Source organism: Vicugna pacos, chromosome 7 (assembly GCF_048564905.1).
Source record: "Vicugna pacos chromosome 7, VicPac4, whole genome shotgun sequence".
NCBI classification, from domain to species: Eukaryota; Metazoa; Chordata; class Mammalia; order Artiodactyla; family Camelidae; genus Vicugna; species Vicugna pacos.
The window spans coordinates 5,632,414-5,641,596 of record NC_132993.1 but is presented as its reverse complement, the minus strand read 5'-3'; the positions used below and the strand labels follow the sequence as shown (position 1 = coordinate 5,641,596).

Sequence of the window (9,183 nt, the reverse complement as noted above, 5' to 3'; positions counted from 1 at the left end):
TGAATATTTGAAAGACTGAAGTCTAAATCTTCTAGCTCCAGGAGAAGGTCTGTCTCTTTTTGAATTTTCTCCAACAGTTTTTTGCTAACTGTTATTTCAAGTTGTTTGATTGCTTTCAGTTTCTTCTCTAGGTTCTTGATTTTTTCCCCCTCTATTTCAGGGTCTCATGATGTTGAGTGAGAGAAGGTACTTCCTGACATGCTTCCTGTTTTGCAGCTTTTGGCCTCATTCTCCCTTTATTTTTTAGGGGCTGTTTATGATAATGGCTTGCTATTTTGCCCTTGTGGTTTCATGTTCTGGGGTGGTTTCTCATGCAGCTTGAGAACAGCGACTTATTTGTTTCTTATGGCTGGATTTCTAAAAGTCATTCCAATACTGGCTCCTCACTGTGTTCTTCATTTAGAACTCCTTTGTAAGTTACTGATTTCACTGGAAATACTGCATCCAAAAATTTCTGCTAAGAAAATAGTCATATTTCTGCATTTGATGGCAGGTTATACTTGTACAGAAAAAAGCTAGTATAATGCAATTGTGTATACATTAACACCCAACCTGGCAGCAGATACCCATGTAGCAGTTACATTGTGTTTCTCCTCACCTGGGCACCCAACAAAGTATGAAAGTAGAGGCCACTGGTTTGGAATTAACTCTGTTTTTAACATCCTACCCTGCCCTTTGTCTCCTTGATTTCCAAACCCATACAGTACTAATATGGCTGTATGAAAGCTTCAACAGACTGCATTACAAGAACCAGTTTCGAAGTAAAATTTACAATCACAGAGCAAGTAGCAATACGCAAATTGTTGCTTTGACAAGAGTTTGGCTAGAAGTCCAAACATCATAAATGGGGTCATTTTTTGGTAGTTACTCTACAGCACTTTCTTCACTTGTTGCAATGTAGAAGAATGTTTGTTATCGACAGCTGGAAACTACTGTTTTGTCAACATCCTCCTAGCTGTTATCAGCACAGCACTGTCTTTTAGATTTTATAGCTCTGAATTTTTATTGGCCTTAGACACTTTTGTTGCTGAAGTTTCATGATGTCCATCAAAGCAAGGTACAGATTTACTCTAATAAAATAAGGTGCACCCTTATTTTCAGGAATGTACACATGTATGGTTGAGGTCCTGAGGATAATACAAAGCATTGATTTTTTTGACAATTAAATTTCTATGTAATATATAACCAAATAGTCATAATTTATAACATTTCTGACATTTTATTCTCTCTCAAGAATCTGTTGGTTGACTGGGCTTGCTTGATGGTTCTGCTCCATCGATGCTGCCTGGAATTGCAGTCGTCTGGAATCTTAATGGGGCTGCAGTGTATGAGATGCATCACTCACATGGCTGGTAATGATGCTGGCTGTGAGCTGAGAGCTCAGCTGGGACTGTCACTCCAGTGCCCACATGTGTGTGGTCTTCTTACACAGTTTGAGCTGCTAGCATGGTGGCTGGGTTCTGAGAGGACTGTTCAAAGAACAGCTTTCCAAGAACCCCCTCATTTTTTCAGGGAGAATCTCTTGCTCCTCAATTTCCAAAGGAGAGAATGCATACTTAAATTCTACTCACTAGGAAGAGACTAGTATTCAGTCCTTCCTATAGAAGGAGGAATAATTTGGGAGAAAAAAACTGGGGAAATCCTGATATCCACTGTTTCCAGACATTGTGTTACTGAATCCAAACTCATTCTGCTCACTGCATGACAGGTGAGCAATAAATTGGGAGATGAGGTGTTGGGGCAAAGAATAACGTCTTTATTTGAAAAGCCATCAGCTTGAGAAGATGGGAAAATGAAGTCCTTGAGAACCATCTTACCCACCTCATAATTCAGGCTCCTTTTATACTAAAATGGGGAGAGGGTGTGGTTGGTTGTTGCAAAGTTCTTGGTGTTGGAATCTTTGTTCTTGAAGCTGTCCACATAGGTTAAGTTATGATGTTCCTGTAAACCTCCAACAAGACAAATGTTACTCTGTTCTGTGACTTTTTATCTCTATATGAATAGAAAAGTGTCATACACTAGAGTCAGAGTCTTGAGAATGAGCTATTGTGTATATTTCAGGCTACAGGCAATGTTCTTTTACAAAAATTTCAGAACAAGCATGACTCGGCACGGGAAACAGAGCACAGGGTTAGAGCTAAAGGAACAGATCTAATATGGAGGCAGTTTTGTTCTTCTCTATTACAGTTAGACTAGAGTTTCTTTGCCCCAAACCAGGAAACAGGTTCCATGTACCCTCTCTTGAGTCCCTGATCTCCCTGTGCCCATGTGTAACCTGCCTGGGGCTCCCTGTTTCCATGCTCTAAGTTGACCAGGGAAGATCTGTTTCTGGCAGACTCAGGCAAGTCTTTCCTCTTCAGGCTTACTTTTCTTGGTCTCACGTGGTATGGGTTTTAGCTGGGTACCACTCTGGGCCCAGCCATCTTCTGTTCAGGGAGAAAATTTGGGAAGCACCATTTTGACTTTTGATTCCTGCTGCATTTCTTCACCCCATCTTCCTAGGGGGCTGTGCGCCTTGAATGAAAATGTGATCGTTTGCCTAATTGACTATTTTTTAAAACACAAGATATATTTATTTAATATATTCATCACAAGGGTTCAACCAGAGACTTAAATTAAAAAATGGAAACAAAAACAAAAATGACACTGTTACTGACCGGGGTCCTTGGACACTTTAATCAATAGAAATTGATAAGAGACCAGATGAGACATTCAAGCAAGGCTTTATTGGGACTCTTGCTGCAGCATGAGGGAGGGAAAACAAGAAACAGATGCCCCTTGCTCACTCTCTGAGGAGGGAGGGCTGTTTCCTTAAATGGGGTGGGTCAGGCTGGAGGGGTGGCTTACTGCCCACCCACTTGGTTCTGTGTGCAGGGATCATGCGCGGTACCCTGCTCTTCCTCCCTCCTAGCACCTCAGGAGTGGCAGCTGGTTTGTGAACTTTTAGTATCTTACTGTTCATAATTTTCTTGGCTGCACTTGCATGCAGTTATCTTTTAGCCCCTTATAGTTTCTTTGTATTCTGTTGCTCAAGGAGATGTTTGTTTAATTGTAAATGCAAGCACTCTGGTAGAGAGTCCCAGGTCCTTGCTTATCTCAAAAGCACAGTTTAAGATACAGTTCTATACAGAAATCAAGGAAAGGACAGACCATCTAAGGGAAAAATAAAAAGACAGTTGGGTCAAGGATCTTAACTGGAGACCTACTTTGAGTTGGTTTCTTGCAGGTACTTCTTAAAGGCTGTGATGTTGAGTACCTTTTCATGTACCTGTTTGCCATTTGTATCTCTTTTTTAGAAAAATATCTATTCTACCCTACTGATCATTTTTTAAACATTTTTTATTGATTTATAATCATTTTACAATGTTGTGTCAAATTCCAGTGTAGAGCACAATTTTTCAGTTCTGCATGAACATATATATATTCATTGTCACATTTTTTTCTCTGTGAGCTACCATAAGATCTTGTATATATTTCCCTGTGCTATACAGTATAATCTTGTTTATCTATTCCACAGTTTTGAAATCCCGTCTATCCCTTCCCACCCTCCGCCACCTTGGCAACCACAAGTTTGTTTTCTATGTCTATGAGTCTGTTTCTGTTTTGTATTTATGCTTTGTTTGTTTGTTTTTGTTTTAGATTCCACATATGAGTGATCTCATATGGTATTTTTCATTCTTTTTCTAGCTTACTTCACTTAAAATGACGTTCTCCAGGAGCATCCATGTTGCTGCAAATGGCATTATGTTGTCGGTTTTTATGGCTGAGTAGTATTCCTTTGTATAAATATACCACCTCTTCTTTATCCAGTCATCTGTTGATGGAAATTTAGGCTGTTTCCATGTCTTGGATATTGTAAATAGTGCTTCTATGAACATTGGGGTGCAGGTGTCATCCTGAAGTAGGGTTCCTTCTGGATATATGCCTATGAGCGGGATTCCTGGGTCATACAGTAAGTCTATTCTTAGTCTTTTGAGGAATCTCCATACTGTTTTCCACAGTGGCTGCACCAAACTGCATTCCCACCAGCAGTGTAGGAATGTTCCCCTTTCTCCACAGCCTCTCTAGCATTTGTCATTTGTGGATTTTTGAATGATGTTAATTGGATTGTTTTTTGTTTATTGCTATTGATTTATTTGAGTTCCTTACATATTTTGGATATTACCCCCTAATCAGATAGATGGCTTTCAAATATTTTCTCCATTTCTGTAGGCTGTGAACTGATGGTTTTCTGTAGCAGTATGCTTGGTTTCCCTCTCCCCCAACCCCCTTACTTTTTTGTCTCCAGCGCTATGCTGGAAACTTCTTTTCTGGACTCCTGGACTTCCACAAAGGCTCTCTCATCTGTGGTTTATTTTTTTTTTTACCTTTTGTTTATTGAGTTATAGTCATTTTACTATGTTGTGTCAAATTCCTGTGTAGAGCACAATTTTTTGGTTATACATGAACATATATATATTCGCTGTCACATTTATTTTCACTGTGAGCTACCACAAGATCTTGTATATTTTTCTCTGTGCTATACAGTATAATCTTGTTTATCTATTCTACATATGCCTGTCAGTATCTACAAATTTTGAAATCCCATTCTGCCCCTTCCCACCCCCCGCCCTCTGTGGGTTATTTTCTAATTCAGTGTTATTCACACATATGTTATACCATTCTGTATTTTCACTGATGAAGTATGAAGGCACCTGTTTGTTTCATACTTTTGGGTTTTGAAAGCCTAATAGGAGATAAATCATATATAAGAATAGTTTAATATGAATTTCTTTCCATATGAGTTTCATTAAACATATTCTCATATGTTTAATACGTTTGTTTTTCTCTTGATTCTCTTTATATCTTTTGTCCATTTTTTACAATGGATTGTTAGTCTTTTACCTTTCTATTTCCTAGGAAATCTATATGTTACAGATTAGTCATTTGTCTATTATAGGAGTTACAAATATTTTCTAGTTTGTTGATGTGTATCACTGCTATATAGGCAAATTAATCAATAAAATTATCTGTGTTTTCTGGCTTTTGAATCATGGTTAGAAAGACCTTCAACACGCATGGATTACACGTAGTGGAATATTTTTCTGTTTTCTTCTAGGACTTTCAAATTTTATTTTTTGCTAACATTTAAATAATTTATTCATTTGTAATTTATCCTGGTGTTTATCAAGCATTTATCTTGTCTTTCCTGCTTCAACTGAACTTCAGGTTACTAAATACATGAAGAGGGAAAGAAAATCCTAATAGAAATATTCTAGCTACTTAATGGAAAAGAAATGTTAGAATACAATATCACCATTTTAAAATACCTATTAAATCTTCCATCATGATGATCTGTGATCAGTGATCTTTGAGGTTATCATTTTAACTGTTTTGAGGTGCCACAAACTGTACCATATAGGACAGTGAACTTAATTGATAAATGTGTATGTTCTCTCTTGGGGTCTCCCTATGCCTCCAGACACAATAGTATTGAAATTAGGCCAATAATCACCCTATAGTGGCCTCTAAGTGTCCAAATGAAAAGAATAGTCACATGCCTCTCACTTTAAATCAAAAGCTAGAATTGATTAAGTTTAGTAAGGAAGGCATGTCAAACAAGACAGGCTGAAAGCTAGGCCTCTTGTGCCAAACATTTAGCCAAGTTGTGAATGCAAAGGAAACGTTCTAAAAGGAAATTAAAAATGCTACTCTAGTGAACACAGAATGACAAGAAAGCAAAACAGCCTTATTGCTGACATGGAGAAAGTTTTAGTGGCCACAACACTCCTTTAAGCCAAAGTGTAATCCAGAGCAAGGTCCTAAGTCTCTTTAATTCTATAAAAGCTGAGAGAGGTGAGGAAGCTATAGAAGAAATTTTAAAGCTAGCATAGGTTTGCTCATGAGGTTTGAGGAAGGAAGCCATCTCCATAACATAGAAGTGCTGATGCAGAAGCTGCAGCAAGTTATCCAGAAGATCTCACTAAGATAATGAATGAAAGTGGCTACGCTAAACAACAGGTTTCCTACGGAGGCAAAACAGCCTTATCTTGGAAGAAGATGCCATCTAGGACTTTCATAGCTAGAGAGAAGCCAATGTCTGGCTTCAAAACTCTAAAGGATAGGCTGATTCTCTTGTTAGGGGCTAATGCAGCTGGCGACTTTAAGTTGAAGCCAATGCTCATTTACCATTCTGAAAATCCCTAGGGTTCTTAACAACTATGCTAAATCTACTCTGCCTGTGCTCTAGAAATGGAACAGCAAAACCTGGATGGCACCACATCTGCTCTCAACATGGTTTACTGAATATTTTAAACCCACTGTTGAGACCTCTTGCTCAGAAAAAAAAAAAATCCCTTTCAAAATATTACTGCTCATTAACAATCACCTGGTCAAGAGCTCTGATGGAGATAATATAATGAGATTAATATCGTTCTCATGCCTGCTAACACACATTTGTTCTGTTTAACCATGGGTTAAAGAGTAATGTTGACTTTCAAGTCTCGTTATTTAGGAAATACATTTCATAAGGCTATAGCTGCCGTAGATAGTGATTCCTTTGATGGATCTGGGCAAAGCCAATTGAAAAAACCTAGAAAACCATTACAGATGCCATTAAGAATATTCGTGATCCATAGGAAGAAGTCAAAATATCAACATTAACAGGAGTTTGAACGAAGTTGATTCCAACCTTCATGGGTGACTTTGAGGGGTTTAAGACTTTAGCAGAGAAAGTAATTGCAGATGTGGCGGAAACGGCAAGAGAACTAGAATTAGAAGTAGAGCCTGAAGATGTGACTGAATTGCTTCAACCTCATGATAAAACTAAGAGGTGAGAAGTTGCTTCTTAAAGATGAGCGAAGAAAGTGATTTCTTGAGATAGAATCTGCTTCTGGTGGAGATGCTGTGAAGATTGTTGAAACAACAATAAAGGATTTAGAATATTACATAAACTTAATTGATAAAGTAACAGCAGGGTTTGAGGAGGCTGACCCCAATTTTGAAAGAAGTTCTATGATGGGTAAAATGCTATCAAACAGCATTGCATGCTACAGAGAAATTGTTCGTGAAAGGAAGAGGTCAACTGATGGGGCAAACTTCATTTTTGTCTTACCTTAAGGAATTGCCGAAGCCACCCCAAACCTTAGCAACCATCACCTTGAATTCTCAGCAGTTATTGACACCAAGGCAAGACCCTCCACCAGCAAAAAGATTATGACATGCTGAAGGCTCAGAAGATGATTAGCAGTGATGCAATTTTAAATTAAGGTTTGCATGTTGTTTTTTTAAACAGAATACTATTGCATACTTAACAGACTACAGTATAGTATAAACATAACTTTACATGCACTTGGAAACCAAAAAATTCATGTGACTGACTTTTGATACTCACTTTATTAGGATGGTCTGCAACCAAACCTGCAATGTCTCTGAGGTGTGCTTGTGCAATAAAAGCTGTTTCCAAACATAGAACAACAAGCTGCTCTGGACAGATATCTAAGATGGGTCAAGCAGATGGAAAATAGCAGTAGATGACAAGTGGGATCTCCACAAAGGAATGAGAGACCAAAAATAGTAAATAATTTGAGAAATATAACAGATTCTTTTTATCATTAACTTTTTTCCCCAAAAGATAATTGGCTCTTGAAGGCAAAACTAGAACAATATATTGTTAATTTAACATTTTATGTAAATATAAAATGTATGATAACAATGATGCAGAAAATGGGAGGGAGGAAGTAAAAGAAAATGCTCTGTAGAGCATTCAGCATATGTGAAATGATAGAATACTCTCTGAAGGTAGGAGGTGATAAGTTAATGGTGAATATTGTAAGTTGTAGAGCAACCACTAAGAAAATAAAATGAAGTATACCTAATAAAGTGGAAATAAAATGAGAATTTAAAAATTCACTGGGGAAAAAAAGCAGAGAAAAAGGAAAAAAAAAGAACAGATGGGACAAATAGAAATAAATAGCAAGATGATGAATTTAAAGAAAACCATATCAATAAACATATTAGATGTATACATGGTCTAAATTCTTCAAGTGTAAGACAGATTGGATTAAAGAGCAAGACCTACCTGCATGCTGTCTAAAGGAAATCCCACTTTAACTATAAGGACACAAATAGGTTAAAGTAGAAGAACTGAAGAAGATGTACAACACATAGATTAAGCATATGAAACCTGCAGCAGCTATAATAATATCAGACAAAGTGGATTCAGAACAGTACCATCTCTGCACCAGGGATACAGGAGGACCCTTCATCATGGTATATAGGTTAATTCATCAGCAAGACACAATAATGCTAAGTGTGATGCTCTTCAGAAGTAACTGAGCTTCAAAAAACCACAGAGTGCTCTCTATGGCAGCACATGTACGAAAATTGGAATGATACAGAGAAGATTAGCATGGCCCCTGTGCAAAGATGACATGCAAATTTGTGAAGCGTTCCATATTTTTTGACAAAAAAAAAACAACAAAGACCTACTGTATAGCATAGGGAACTATATTCAATTTCTTGTAATGAGCTGTAATGGAAAAGAATCTGAAAAAAATGTGTACGTATATGTATAACTGAATCCTTTTGCTGTGCACCTGAAACTAACATTGTATGTTGACTATACTTCAATAAAAAATAAGAATTAAAAAAACTCAGAGAACTTCAAAATTCAAGAAGTAAAAGCTGATAGAAATAGAGAAATACACAAATCCAAATTATAGCTGGGGATTTCAACACTCCTTTGTCAATAATGTATGCTATTTCCTTTTTTTTTCCCCTTAAGATTAAGCACAGAAAAGGGAAGAGGAATTGTGTTTCACAATTCAGATTTCTTCCCATCAAACTCTGACTTGTGGTTTCATTTCCCCATTTCCAACAATCTCATCCTTTAGAAGGTGGGGTGTGGCTGAAGAGGTGCATGAAGGGTCAAGAGGAGATGAATTCTAAGACTTAGGTCATGTTCCAGACCCTGCACAGGAGGTAGCTTGGTATTTGCCATCTAAGATTTCTGGGCCTCAGTTTTCTCTTTTGTCAAAAAAGATAATAGTAGTCTTTTCTGCAGTGGTGTTCCCAGTGTCCCATAAGGCTGATTCTTGGCATAGCCTGGAAGATATCTACTCTGACCAGGCAGCTGCTTTCAGAATTTTCACCAACATTAGATGCAACTGATCATGCCTGTAGGGTTAGCTATGCCATAAGTGG

The 9,183-nt window shown here is 37.6% G+C and overlaps 1 non-coding gene across 1 annotated transcript; it reads left to right on the top strand.

Moving 5' to 3' along the window:
* The first annotated feature begins 8,334 nt into the window (after positions 1-8,334).
* On the top strand, positions 8,335-8,441 carry LOC116278989 (U6 spliceosomal RNA). The gene has a single exon (XR_004188332.2). It is a non-coding gene; the product is annotated as a U6 spliceosomal RNA (small nuclear RNA).
* Positions 8,442-9,183: the final 742 nt, after the last annotated feature.